This window comes from Pungitius pungitius, chromosome 2, assembly GCF_949316345.1.
Source record: "Pungitius pungitius chromosome 2, fPunPun2.1, whole genome shotgun sequence".
Classification (NCBI taxonomy): domain Eukaryota; kingdom Metazoa; phylum Chordata; class Actinopteri; order Perciformes; family Gasterosteidae; genus Pungitius; species Pungitius pungitius.
In genome coordinates, this window is record NC_084901.1 from 14,538,497 (window position 1) to 14,551,620 (window position 13,124).

At 45.2% G+C, this 13,124-nt stretch overlaps 1 protein-coding gene across 2 annotated transcripts in view; it reads right to left on the reverse strand.

The window, feature by feature from the left end:
• The window catches only part of lingo2 (leucine rich repeat and Ig domain containing 2), a 128,694-nt gene that overhangs the window by 87,614 nt on the left and 27,956 nt on the right, over positions 1 to 13,124 (reverse strand). For both annotated transcript variants that reach the window (XM_037461183.2, XM_037461182.2), the window contains one exon: positions 426 to 532. The gene's annotated coding sequence lies outside the window, so the exon portion shown is untranslated. The remainder of the gene's footprint in view (positions 1 to 425; positions 533 to 13,124) is intronic.

The following is a 13,124-nucleotide window of genomic DNA, read 5'->3' on the forward strand; positions in this document are numbered from 1 at the left end:
AATAGACACGAGACGCTGTCCAGGCCTTCAAACCCTGGAAGGATGGACAACATGACAGTAGTGAGACTGGGGGCTGGACTGCGTGGCGCTTCGGGTTAAGTTAAACAGAGCAACCCACGCTATTCTTTTTTTATTCCCTTTCTACTTAATCCCAACAATCCATGTTGGCATATGATGATAAAACTGTTGATTTGACCAATAAAACAAGTCTTTTGTGTGTAGAAATGTAGCGGAGAGAACTCTCTCTGAGAGCTGAACGTGCGTTTTGTAGAGTCTACGCAAGTTTAACCACCTTCCAATTACATAAGTCACATATAGATACTGTTCCATACAGTTAAAGTGCATGAGTGTACGTCCTTTCAATCCAAACCTGACATGAAAAGGCATCCACTTTTACGAGACGATTTGAATTTGTGTTGTCATACCTGCAGGGCTTCCCGATGTCAGATGTCGAATTGACTGTTACAGAAGCAAGAAAGTCCTTTAGAAAACCCCCAGTGTGACTCTATTCACGGGTCGATCACTCCGGGGTCTGAAAGGGAACAAAAGAAACACAAATCAGAGCCGACATGGAGAGTGAGCTCACGACTCAGCCACCGCGGATGTCCAGTGATCCAGGATAAACATCCTCCAAGGGATGTCAGGCCAGGGGAAAATGTTAGCTTCACACACACACACACACACACACACTGTGATTGCAGGCAAGAAAAGGCCTGGGTGACATATGCACGGACTCGTCCTCCTTCCTTGGTCAGCTTGATCATATTTCTAACCAGCTCCCAGAACGCGGCTCATCGCGTCGCGACCCGAGTCCTCGAAGTTAAACCCACGCGAGGAAGGGACCTGCAGACTTTATCCAGCCGAGTGCATGCTGACAAACACCGGATGCTGTGGGAGGCGACGTTAGCCGGGTCCCATTAGAGGATCCCCGGTGCTTGTCGGGGTTCTCTGGGCTGACGGATCTGCTGCCTGAGCTGAAGACAGCGGCACCTTCAGTCGACCGTGAAGCAGCCCGAATTGAACCAGTGACTTATTGCAAGTGTCTCCACAGCCTGGATGCTGTAGTCTCCTGGCATGTCAAAACTACATACATACTATACTGTGTATGGAGAGAAAAAACCTTTTCTGCTGATATACATTCATATAGATATATTTTTACATTTCTTATCATTGGCATTATTAAAACTCAAGATTCACATCATTTTATAGATAAAAAAAACATGCATTGGGATGTGAAGACAACTGATCCAGCAGCTCTCCTCCACCCAGGAGCTGGATTCATAACAGATTGTGTGAAATGTAGGCTTTAAAAGCCTTAATGCCAGCAAGGATTTACACACTACATCAAAGTTCACCATCGGCGGCCTGCTCAGCGACTCGCCACTGATACGCCGTATCTGCTCGGGCTAAAAATGTAAAAAAAAAACTAAATTAAAGAGGTTCAGGTTTCCTTGAAGTCAAATTCTGCAAAGTGAGCAGAGTCTGCCCACTGAGAGACGCCCCCCCCCCCCCCCCCCCCACGTTCATCCCACCCACTGGCTGAGCAGCCTAATCCACTGTGGAGGATTTGAGCGCCGCGCTACGGAGCAATTGTGTCTTTGGGCGAAACGAGTGTGGCTTAATTGGAGCAAAGGCTTAATGAGCGCCCCTGGAGGATTATCATCTGTGGCTTAGAAATGGCCCAGGTAGCCACGACACGGTCAGAGGGATCAGCTAACAGCCTTCGAAATTGGAGTGACAGCGCTAAGCCGCAACTGTGCCGATACAATACTTTGCTTTTCATTTTCGCGGGGCGTCCTTGGAGAGAGGTGGACTAGAGGGAACATGCAAGAGAGGGGTTTAGCCTCAGTGGATTGTGCATTGTCTTCATCTATTAGATATTTGGTTAGATTTTAGCAGAAAATATTATTGAGTTTAATATATTTAACAGTAATTATCAATCACGGGTCTTTAAGATGTCAGAAATAGTGAACAATTCAGGTAATTCCATTAGATCAACAGTGCGACGCTTTAAAATAGCTAGCACAAATACACTTATTTATAAAGAAATCAATCAAAAATGTTTGGCCATTTCTTCTGTCAAACCGATGCATGTTGAGCTAATCAATGACTTGATTGGGCCCTGTTTTCATATCGGAGGAGCTGCAGACCTGGCACAGAGGTAAAGTAGACCCACCGCTCGCTCTCCAGGCAATTTATTTCCCTCAGAAGTCCGTCTCCACTTGACAGCCGCAGATCAGACATGACTGACCAAGATAAATGCTCAGGCTCTAAAGTCAGATCGATTCAATCCAGCAAGCGTCCTCGCCAGGAACAAAAGGCCACACTGTCAACACGCCTCAACTCACTTCAGCGCTCCGCCGCTGTCTCTCCGTCCTCGTTGCGTAAACACCCAAAGCTGTGAGTGGCCTGCTTCTCAAAGTTCAACAGGTGAACTCCAGTTAATTCTCCACTTCTCGTCTTCGTCGCGACTCAATTTGCTTGCGATCACTGTGTCGGTTGTGTAACGCTGTGTGGTACTGCTTCATCTCCCCCTTTAATTCATTATTCCATGTTTCAACTCAGTGGGCTTCAGGGTCTGACTGACTTCCCCCCCCCCCCCCACACACACCCACACACACACACACACAGCCACTTCAACAGGTTTGAGCAGCTGGTTAAAGCCTGTGCATCAAGTGCAGGATTCTGCGTCCATCTGAAGCTCTGTTGAAAGCTACCAACGTGCACCTCGTGGATCCATGAATCGTCAAACAATGGAAGATAATCACATTTCGGCAGTATTTGCATTTCTCATTAAAGTTCCTGCATCGCAATATTAGCATTTGGAGGGTTTTAAAGAGCAAAATTGTGTCACGTTGAAAATACAGAAGGCAATATGGATTTAATGTATGCAGAGAAGGAGACAACAACACGCTCTTGAATTGTGTGTTGCACAATCAAAACCAACACAACGGTATGTGGACAAATATTCTAATTAAAAAACACACCTTTTTACATTGTAGTTTACATTTTAATTAAAATAATTTGCACGACCAACCCGAGTAGCAGAAATAAGACAGAATGGTACATATTTGCAGACGGGGGCCCTCGCCTGCTGTTACATTCAGAGACGCTGCCGGCGTCCTCGTCGCCCAAAGTAGCTTCATGAAAAGTACCAACACCCCCCGGCCTCCTTTTCATCTGTCTCTCTTCAAAGAGAATGAAACAGAACGGACGAAAGGGAATTTTAGCTTGCTTACTTTTTTTTAATACACAAAGGAAAAAGTGAATAGAATAGAGTAGACAGTATGAAAATATGGACATTATACATTTAAAAGGTCACTGAAATGCCAACCAAATCACAGAAACTTTTGGCTCATCAGAGGTTCATCTTCTCACGCAGATCTGCAAGCAAACAGCTTGAATGAGGAAGTGAGGAGCCGAGAAGAAGGAAAATCCACCTGCCAGACTACATTAAAACCTCGGGACAAACGACGCGAATCAGCGTCCAGGAGCACGAAGAACAGGGAACAACGTACATCTGGCCACAGGGCTGGAAATATCGAAAACAGAACACCCCTCGGGGAAGATTAAAAAAGGCACCAAGAGAAGAATGCTCGCTGCTTGTAGAGAGTCTGCACCTTTGAACCAGCTTCCACGAGGCCACACAACACTGCTATTAAATGCAATCCAAATCAAGCAGGCACTTTTAGTGTGAATTGATGATTCACTGAATTGGGGCGGTGATACTTATCATTGCAATATGTTCAATACCTTCTTTGATTATCCCGTTTAACGTCAGAGACAGACGAGCCTCATGGAGGGGCCTGAAAGGATGAAGGTGTGCCGAGACATGTATTGAGAAACATTAAATAGCAGCCCTGAATTACACAAAACGGAGAAATACTGTGAAAATTGAGCAAAAACAAAGATTGCTTTAACTTAAGTACTGAGGACAGTAACAGAAAAACATTTTGTTCTTAAAAGGTGATGTGTAAATGTGTTCTATTATCACGGCGTAAGGAGACGACACGCCGCCCTGCAGACGATTCTAGTCCAAGTCGCCCTTCATTTCTCTCGCTGTCTCTTTGTATTTGAGGCTTGCAGACATGCAGAGCTTGTTGCGGTGCATTTAGATGAGGGGGGGAGGGGGGGCGATTTTAAAAGGGCTGCCCTAAAGCCCTCACACACTGCCACACAAGCGCACAAATTATGTGAAACTCTGGGAGCTCTGATGTGATAGCACATGCCACCAAATCCAAAGTTAATTGGACACTTCCTCCATAAAAAGGCCGGTGGTAAACAGCAGCGAGCGAGTAACAAGGCCGAGGCCTTCCGGAGCGAACAAGAACAAGCAGCTCGGATAACAAAGCCAGCAGCAGATGTGTGGCGCGCTGCAGTACCACAACAACTCCTCTTTCACTGCTTAATCCTCAGCGTTGGGCTAACCTGATTAGCCGTCCCATGCCCAACAGCTGGTATCTTAGCCCAATTTGTCCGGGCTCGGAGATGCTAAGCCGACGCGCGCCCGCCGCATTCTCCGAGCCAAGCGGACGTAGAAAATGATCAAAACGGATTTCATGGATGCAGATGGAGAGAAAGGATATTTTTCTGGAAATGTGGTTCCTGCAGTGAGCCGGATGTCTCAGTTTGCGCGAGGCGGTCCAGCTGTGAACGGGTGAGGAACGGCAGCCGGCTAATGAGTGAAAAGAGACGCAACTTTTGTCAAACTGGATGTGAAACGTGGCGGGCCGAGATGCAAGTCGAGTGACCACGTCCCACAAAAGAACTCTCAAAAGAACCAAAAAAAAAAACAACATTATTTGCAAATCTGCAAAAATAAATAACACCTGATTTGAAAGAAAGACCTAATTTGGAGGTTTACAAATACTTCAGAATTTGTACCTTTTGCTGCTAAAGGGTCCGTGAATACTAGCTTTGTCTGAGACGATTATATGAAAAGAGGTCCAGCTGTTGGAATTCATCACGGGAAACATGGGTGCAAATGAGTGTTTCATAATAACTTCTGGCTGAACCTCCTCTTTCTTTACCATACGTCATTTTGATGAGAATAGATCGCGCCGCTGTTTAAGATTTACTGACTCAGGAATGTCTGACAGCTCACTGAAGCAGGAGCTGGTAACGTCCTGCATGCGGTGTCAGTAATTAGAATCCTGTGTGGGGTAAACATTGATGAATGCTGCTAACATCTCACGATCACGTCACCACCGCTGCGAGCTTTGTATCAAATTAAAGCTTCTGAGGATGTGAGGACAGCAGGTTTCTGTCACTCTCCGCGCCGCGCGGCCTTCTGCACGCCGAGCCAGCGACGCAAGGAGGTGTACCTGCTGTCTGTCACTCACCCCCGCTAGAGCTCACTCTGGTCCTTGCACCTGCAGAGCTAACGCGCACAACACGCCCACGGACCTACGCAGGCACTGACGCACACACACACACACACACACAGAGAGAGAGAGAGAGAGAGACGAGATGACAGGAAGCAGACGGGAATCTAACACTGCAATCATTCGTACGAGGGATGGGGGCTATTTCTCCCCACAGCCCAAACGTTAGCGCTTCCCTGCTTTGCCCGATTAGCATTGAAACCTTGTCATCAGCGCGTATGAACAGTGTGGATCCAATACAGAGAACTTAAACATTACAAAGGATTGGACACGACGTTGGAGCGCTGCTGCCAGGAAGCGGCTGAGATTAAAATGCGTATAATCTAACTGGCCGGTGTAATAAAACGCATTGGGGACGTGTTTTAATCCAGCTGTTGACAATCTGGTCCACAAGGAGTCAACGTCCTGCAGCGGATCCTAACAAACACACATATTAAATGTAAATTCAATATCACTGTCCCAAAAATGAGATGGCTGACCGAAGAGAAAGGCAATGAAATCCCAGATTATTTCGCTTTTTTGTGCCTTCAGCCTTTTCTATCAACTCCCAGCTCGTCTTGTGAAAATGTAATTTCATGGGTGACGGTGACGCAAATGGGATGCTGGTTTCTCCACAATTATAATGATGTTATTTCTCAAATAAATCTGTCTCTAAGTGACACCCTGACTTGTCCCGTAGCACAGTTCCCTTCCAGCAGGAGGTTGGGTTTGCCAAGACGACAACAAACAAAATTCAGAATCACAATTTGCGTTGGAGTTATTCTTGATGTGAATGAACTATTAAACGTCTGCTTTGACTCGGCCCATCTGTGCGACCCGTGAGCGATTATACAGATACTGTATCTGCTATTATGATAATTCATCTGTTTCATGCGAATGCTTGCCATTTGTGCAGCACGGTGCCCCCAGGAGTCTATTATCATTCGATTTTATTCATGCTGCTGAATGTTTCTTTCATTCGACAAAGTCTGACGAAAGAACTATGAATTAAGTATGTGTGCCTAATTCTCAAGAACAGCTTGAGTCATGCAATGAAAAACGAGAGCATCACGCAACCAATGCGGTCCTCTATGTTCAGCCCAAAAACATCAAGCACACTTTAAAATTTAAAAGTGAACATTACGTTCAAGTTGAAAGCCAAATGCAAAAAGTCAAACTTGTCAAAGTGTTATTGCAGTGGTTTGCATGCAAACAGTATTTGGGAAATAATACCTAATAACACATTTTGTATTAAGGGTTTGTCTTAATATGCCACTCACAGCTTTGGTTGTTTAAATGCAAAGAATCCACGATTTTTTGAAGCATCCCCTGTTAGGCGACAGAAGCAGGGAAACCATGAGGCTGAAAGGCAGCAGTGCAGCGTGACCTTGCTGTCAAAGAGGAGCCGCCCATCCACACGCACGCATTCATCTTGTAGATACAAATCTCTTTGCTGTTAGCAGAAATGTCAGACGCTATCTGCGTCCTTTTTTAATTCCTCTCCGTCTTCTGTCTAGACGGGCGTTTTTTTGGGGGGGGGGACCGGACCCGGTCCAGCGTGCGTGCTCCCGTCGATGGCAGCGGACACAAAGTGGGTCCATCATCGATTGATGTCTGTTGAATACAAATCAAACTTTGCATTTGGCCATTTTGATTCGTCTCAAGTGGAGGTCGATTGACTCGACCACTCGCAGCGTGGAAGGCCTTTGTGTCTTTGGAGAAGAGTTGAGGAGTCGTGGGTCACTGGTTCTCTATTAGGATATATAAACATAGATAGATTTATATATAGATATACAGAAAGGCCGGCAGGCAGTGTGTCTATTCATGTCCTCCACAGTGTTTCTCAGTAATAAAGACACTGCTGCACCAACATGCACAAGTCTCCCCTCGTGGCATCGTGGAAAGTCAGACTGCTCCTACTGGCCTATAAAACTTTGATCTGATTGTTTGATTGGGTGTTTAAGCTCCTTTGTACGGCGTGGACAAGAATTGAAGCTGATGTGGGAAATGCAAACAGTCATCAACGACTATTTTCAGTCAGTGACAAGCTAGTGTTGACAGTTCAGAATTAAGATGTTGACGGTTAAGATGGGACTGAACTAAACACGATACACGCGAAAGAAGATCTGCTTCATTTGAGGCAGCTCAGATCAGCTGGTTGGGATGAAGGAAAAGCTCGTCCAATGAAATGCAAACAGGCTGGAACGTTATCCGATGGCTGAAGGATGAGCAATGATCTCGGCCTGACTTGATGTCGACGGGGAAACATTTTGATCGCAGAGAGAAACCAACGCGTTAATACACTCGCTCCAGTTACTGGTACCTGCTTAGTAATGAAAGTCAAAGTTGAAAACAATACAACATTGACTCTTGCACTAGCGCGACATCTTGGTGCGGTTTGGCCTTTTGCGACAATGTCCATTAAACCTGTAGACAAATCATTAGCCGAGGTGGCGTGAGGAGCCAGGATGGGATCCATAACCTCCGTCCCTTCAGACGTAATGAGCGGGCGGTGTTAATGGTGATGGAGGCCAAAGAGCCATCAGCTGGCTGTAATGGGCTGGAAATATGGCTTTGGGACAAAAGTAAATTATGACTCTCTCAAGGAGGTGTGAGTGAAAGCCAATAGGGCCTCGCTCCAGTTCTCCTAAGAAGGAGACCCATTGATTTGTCCTCTTTATGCGACATTTGATTTTAGTTTTAGACTATTGAGCTTGAGCTGAAACAACACTGAATAACCTCAAGTACATCCCAACAAACGTCATCAACACCAATGTGGATCATCAGTGAACTAACTAGTGCTGCAAATATTAGGTACAAGATTTCAGAAAATAGTAAATGAAAAAAAGAATTGTAAAAGTCCATGAATAAATTGACCTTAGGAATGTCCTTACAAAAAGAAATGAGATAACTTACAAAACTTTCTCTACATCCGTGTGACAGGATAAAAATAAGTCATTACAGGGAATGAATGCTCAAAAGGAAGGTCAAAAGACCTCATAAAATAATCATTTCCTAGATATCATCTGCACCAATAATTATGTTCATCTGTTCATGTGGAGATTAACAATAAAAAATGAACATCGTCGTCCTCGCCCTGATTTAACAAAGACACCGATGTTTGGTAGCTGCACTGAGAGAGAAGCTTAGCTTATTTATTGAAATCAACTTTATGGAACAGCTCAAATATCACTTATTACTATCACAAGTAGTCAGGGGAATGCATTGAAAAAGAGGAATGATGAATGGAAGTATCCACTGACCTAATGGCGATGCAGCCCTCACATGAGAGGACCATCCTGTGTTCGAGCCGGATCTGCACAGACGGCCCCTCACAGTCTACAGCATGCCATGCCGTCAGAGTAACATTTTCGCTATCCATTTAGCATCTTGGCGGGGTGTCTTGCTTTGCAATTATGGATTTTAAGTCATTATCCAGCTGAGCAGCATGATTATTCCTGACCGTTTGTCAGCTAAATGGCCTTCGTGGCTAATGTTACTGCTGCAGTGACATTTGATTGTTTGGAAAACTCTCACGACTGAACGAACCTTTCAATGTTTGTAAGAGCCATAAAAAAGGATTTTCTCAGAGCACCTTTGTATGACGAGAAGCTTAGTATTCATTGATTGATAAGCCGATCATACATTTCTGTTATTTGTTATCTGCTCTTTTTTTTGCCTCTGCAGAAACTCTCTGCAGCTCAACTGCAAGCTTCCCACTAAAGTTCCAGGTTGTCAAAGGTTGTTTTTGAGAACAGAACAGTACGTTCTATACCGAACCCGTTACCGATGCCAGTGACTGACTTGTCTATAGGCCTTAAATGCTGCTGATGGCTCCAGCGAGACACGGTTCAGACAGTTAGCAGCTCCTGAAGCACCAGTAAAATGAGCCACCAGTCATTTGAGGAGCACACATGCAACGGAGTTATAAATTGTAAAATAACTTACCTTACACTTGTGCGTGTGAAGTGGGTCACTTGCATCCTACATACGGTTGGATGGCTTTGCTCGAATACACCATGAAAAAGGATTATTTGTCTGTTTCGAAACCAAAGGAAGGAAATTCCAAAAAATGACTCAAGAACAGTAGAGGGGACCTCCGTCAGCTCACAAGGGTTTTCTATCCGAACCTTCAGAGATGTGCAGTCTATACTCATATAAACATGACCTGGGGTGAACATTTGAAAGGTTTTTTCACTTTGTAAAAGCAGCCAGGATATTCTGACCCCGGGTAATGATGGCGTGGCCAGCAGGCGTTCCAACAGGGACCCCAGGTAGGACGGCCTGTTCGTCTCCCCTCAAAGGAGCACGTTGCGTAACGCTCCCCTCGGAGTCAGCAGACGCTTTGAGGCGGAGGGAACTGACGCTGTCGCCAGGCGAGGTCCCCGCCGCGTTGGCGCAATTAGCTGCTGTCCACGTGGCAGGCTCATTAATGTGCATCTCAGTCCGCTGCTCCACGTAAAGGAGGTGAACATCAAATTCACACGGTGTCGAGAGGTTAGCTCATTAGCTCAACCATGAATGACAGCAGCCATGAATGCGGAGATCAGAGAGCTCAGGTTTAAAATGTTCAACCGTGGAAGGAAGGTTTCATGTAGGAGATTGACATGAAAATCAAAAGCTTTATTGTGGTTTAACGCCAGATGGATGACATAACACAGCTAAGTAAAAAGTCACCATTCCTTGGCTGGATAATTAAGAACAGCATATTAGAGAAATAAACTTTCACGCTGAGGGGATACGTCATCTATGGACTTTGGGACGGTGAAGTAAACTTTAAAATGGAAAGCACGAGGCGGTTGAGGCTATCTGCTCCTCACAGGCGGTGCGTTTGTCTTTGTGTTAAGGAGAAAAGGCGTTGTGGTTTCTGAAGGTAATTGCTGATGGTAATCACAGTCATATTTGAAGGAGGAAGAACCTCTGCCGTTCTTTTAAGAAAGCCGAGTCAGGGGTGCGCTGCCCCTTAACCGCAAATAGCTTCGCTGGCTAATTACTGCAGTCCAGCTGCCCACACTCTTCTGTACCCAAGCACTTATGTTCTAGTCTCATCTGGAATCACAGACAGCCCTCATCCAGGCGGGTAGGACCATTTTGCTTCCTGCCAGGTTGTCTGTGCCTTCCAGATGAATTCACTGCAGCAACGTATATGTGCCGCGGTTAGATTACCAGTCAATCAAATCAAAATACATCGCTATCATGCCTCAACACCATGCCCAATTCAAACGAGTTTCTTGGATTAATGGTCCACGTGGGTGTATTTAAAGTCATTTTGGATTACTTTAAACCGATACGTACATATCAGACACTCAAAATAAATATTTATTTGACAGGTTTTCAATTGAATGGAGCATGGTGCTTTTGTGGTGACGGTATTAAAATATTAAAAAGGGTTACACCACTGAAATGATCATCGTTTGGCAAAGAAAGGGAACAAATCTATAAAACGAAAATGTGTTCATGTTTATTGGCAATTTGTTTTATTTACCTTGTTTTAACCACGGTGAGGATATTTATTAGATTAGACTGAACATACATTTCTAAAGAAACCAAAAGATGACCTAACATTTGAGACCTTAAACTGCACTAAGAAAGAGATTGCGTAGAAGTTGTTGGATTAGTAACAAAAGACACATGGACCTTGAGCTGTGAGTAACCAGCACCAGCAGCAGCAGTAGAGGTGTAGAGATCAAGTGCTGCTGATACATGAAGGAGGATTTGTCTACACATCCGTCCCGGCTCAGACTCACTCGCCTGCATGTTGCAGAGCAAAGGCCTGATTTCTCTTTTCTTTCCTGTTTTTTATTAGACTTTATAAGTAAAAGTCTCCCTGGTGGGGGCCACGGCTCCCGTTCTGTCTTCTTTTCTACTCCGATATAGAACCTTCATCTGTTGATGAACTTTTCTGTTGTACAATAGACAATCCCTTTGGGTTTGGGATAGAAAAGTAAAAATAAAATCAGAATCCCGGATCTGTTTTTCTTTGTTTGTTTTTGTAAGTTAAGGGTTCATTGAAATGCGTTTCTTGCAAGTTGCTCCAGGAAATATGAGTTAGAGACAATGTTTTTTCACCTTTCTTTATTAGAGACCACTGTGATTCAACAGCATAAATCACAGCCGCTCCTTTAACAATCTCCCCACTGAAGCTCGTTCTGAGTGATCGACGGCGGGTCGACTGTTGAGCGACGCCAGTCAGCTGTGTCCCAAAACACCCCAGAAGCAATCTATAAAGGACCCACTCCCTCCCGGCACTCGGGAAGCTCACTTGAAGACATCAATACTGCGGGAAATGAGACACGTAACAATGGCCTCGGCGACCGAGGTGCTCCTACATCTTATTCAAGGTGTTGCTGCTCCATGCAGGAGCTCTTCTTCTCTCTCTAAATGTAGCTTTAATTGTGCTCAACTGATCAAAATGATCTATGCTTTTAATAGAAATTAATCCAGCTTCATGAACTACAGTGTTTTCAAAGGGTTCTTTCTCCCTCAAAGCAGAAGGTTTAAACCTCAGAGTTCTTTGCTGGTTAAGATTGAGGATTTGTATTCAATATACCCAAAATTCACATGAAGCCAAATGTGCCCTCCACTGTCAGTTGGCAACGTTGAGAAATAATTAACCATGCACTTTCAATTAACTCAAACATTCGGAATGATGTTGAAACACTTTTTCCTGCAAGAGTACATAACGAGAAGGATTAATCCCTACGTTGAATATTCAGACAGTTCCCCAGCTTCTCTGCTGGAACATTGCACTGTCAATCAAATGCTAACAATTCAGTCCCGTCTGTCAAACCTCCCTTATTGCCTTTCGCTACAAAAATGCAATATGTGGAAGGGAATACATATCGAATAGCATTACAATGATGGAGCGGGGAGTCGGAGATGGCTGAGCGGGTGATAAAAGTACCGCAGATAACTCGTGGCAAACGTTTACAATCTGTTCACTTCCACACACACCGAAGTCTGCCTCAATCTGATGAATCAATCTTATACTTTCTCAAATGAGCAACACAATGACAAAAGACGTTATTAATGTGCCTCGCCGGGGGATTTCAAAGAATGCATCATGTGTGTGACAGCTGCAGCTCAACACTGATTGACTCTGCTGTCACAACGCGCCTCTCCTCCATTATAACTCGAGCCCAGACGCCTCCGTCACTAGCTATCGACTAGCTATCGACATCAAAGCTAACGGGCAGTAGGCCCCCTGCTGTGCCGCGCCACGGGCACAGAGACACCGACTGTCCAACATCCAACAACAACATCCGATCCGAACAATCAGCTTGTTCTCAACAAAGCACAGTTCCATGCTTTCATTGCATTTGGCCAAACGGCATTATTATGTGGATGATTGCGCACAAAATGGTGGACGGAGGTTATCCTCCGCTGCTGCTGTAAGAAAGGCCTCGAAAATACTTGTTAAAGTTTATTTCTGATGTCAGCATCTTTTGACTGGCCACACTCGCTGTCTCACACTCCTCCTCATGCCACAGTCTTCCTTTTTAATACTAAGTCTAACCCCGATTCAGGTGTCCCGTTGATCAGCGTCCCGCCTAATGCGCGCTTTCATGCTCTGCCACCTCCTCACCCCGGGGCGCGCTGCTGCTGACTGACAGGTCGCGCTGAGACCGAAGTGATGTTGATGCGCCGAGAGAGGCGCTCCGTCGCGAGGCGCGCGCGTTTGCATGAGCGGGCACGGAGCAGGTGGCATGGAGCGGATTGGTCGCAGGTTATGGGCTCCAATGGAGGCTCCTGGGTTTTAGG